Genomic DNA, 2,138 nt, shown 5'->3' on the forward strand with positions numbered 1-2,138 from the left:
AGCACTGCTCTAAAAAATATTTCTCATGTTTTCTGTCCATCCAGATTCTTTTATACAATCTTTGTTTTGAGAGTTTCCCACTGTGGTAACCAGCCTCTGAGATGTCCTCCAATGATCCCCAAATCCTGGTTTTCACACGCTTGTGTCATCCCCTCCCACATTGTACCAAGGTTTAGTTCGTGTAAGTAACAGAACATGACAGAAGTCACTTCTAAGATTAGGTTGTAAAAGAATGTGGCTTATGTCTTGGCCTCTGACTCTCTTAGATCATTCACTCTGGGGTAGCCAGCTGCCATGTCTTGAGAATACCCAGGTATCCCTGTGGAGAGGCCCACATGGCAAGGAACTGAGGCTTCCAGCCAATAGCCAACCAGTAAACCTTCTTGAGAGCAGCCCCAGTCAAGCCTTCAAATGATGCAGCCCTGGCCAACAATTGACTGCAGTCTCATGAAAGACCTTAAACTACAACCACCCAGCTAAGTTGCCCTCAGGCTCCTGAGCTCAGAAACTGAAATAACAAATGCCTGTTGTTTTAAGTTGCTAAGTTTTGGGCTAATCTGTTGGGCTACTGTTACATTGCAGTAGATAACTAATGCGTCCCCCTTTTGAGCCCTCCACCCCAAGGTGGAAGCCAGAAACTCTCTTTATTTGCTTCCCTTACACTTAGGGTGAATGCAAGTGGCCTGAGATTTGCCAATCTGGCCCATCTGACTGAGACTTCAGTTCAGTAACTGATGACATGAAGAAGAACTGATTATGGGAAAGGTGGTGGAGGGAGATTCAGCTCCCAGAGGAGGCAGAAGTAAGTTGCTCGTGGTAAATCTCACGCCCAGCCTCTATCACTGTGGACTGCTCTGCCGGCCCCCAGTGGTGGCGGGAGTGGTAAGGTGTCCATTGGAGCTGTCTGCTGATGTAACCTGGATAGTGTTCCCAGATTCCAAACCTGCGTCACTCCAGGACATTCTTTCACACATTTTGTTTAAACCCTCTAGTGAGCTGTGTTTTTGGCAACTAGGAACTCAGACTGACACAGAAGCCTTTGAAATTAAGAAAACACTGCCTCAGAGTGGCTTAAATAATGTGGAAATGAACTCCCTCCTGTAACAAGAAGGCTGCAGAGGTATGCCATCAAGACTCTGGATCCACTTTACTAGATCTCTAGAGGCTATGCCCTTCTGTCGGTGTGTGTGTTCCATCCTCTCTGGCTGGTTGCAATTTGGCTGTGACAGTTCCAGGCATCAGATGAGATATGACAATGTCCAGAGGTAGAAGGAGGCTCTATTTTCCTTGTATCCTTTTGCAAGAGTGAGGAACCTTACTCAGGAACCCTCCATAAACTTTCCTTCATATCTCATTGGCCATAATTTGATCAGGTGCTCCTTCCTAAAGCAGTCACTGGTAAGGAGAATGGTATTACCACTATTGCCGGGGATTAATTAGGTCCTACCTCTGGGATCTGGGGATGGAGCCAGACTCCCTTGAAGCTCCTGGCCAGGAGGAAGAAGGTGGCTACGTAAAAAACATTAGGGCTCTCCTAGAGATTCAGAGATTCTGGGTAAACAAGCAACAGTCTGCTATAGGAGGTTATTACAGTGTCCAGGCAGGAGATAACAATGGTTTATATTAGGGTAATGGAGTGGGAAGAGAGAGAAGAAAGCAGATTGGGATATATTACATGTCTAAAAGCAAAAAGATTTGCTGGTGGATTGAATTAGGAAGGAGAGCTTTGGGAAGAGATAAAGGGAACGATGCATCAGTTTATACCTGAGCTTTTAAATGCATAATTTACCTAAATGAGGAAGGTTGGGAAGAAACAGGTGAGGATGGAGTTACACATTTAAATGGTTACCAAGTAGACAGTTTCACATATGAGTTTGGAGCTAAGAGGGAAATCAGGGGTGGAGATCTGAGCTTGAGAGTCACCAATGTACAGGAAGAATTTAAAACCCTGCAACGAAATGAAATGCCTTTGGGGAAAGTACAGCAAGAAAGTAGAGGCCCAAGAACCAAGCCCAGGCCAGGTAGAACAGCTAGAGGGCAGGTAGAAGAGGAGATCCCAGTAAAGAAGAATGAAACTGAGCAGCCTGGGGGAAAGAAAACCAAGATGGAACTCAGAGTTCAGGAGATGATTCAAGTTG

The sequence above is a fragment of the Delphinus delphis genome, chromosome 8, assembly GCF_949987515.2.
Source record: "Delphinus delphis chromosome 8, mDelDel1.2, whole genome shotgun sequence".
Lineage (NCBI taxonomy): Eukaryota > Metazoa > Chordata > Mammalia > Artiodactyla > Delphinidae > Delphinus > Delphinus delphis.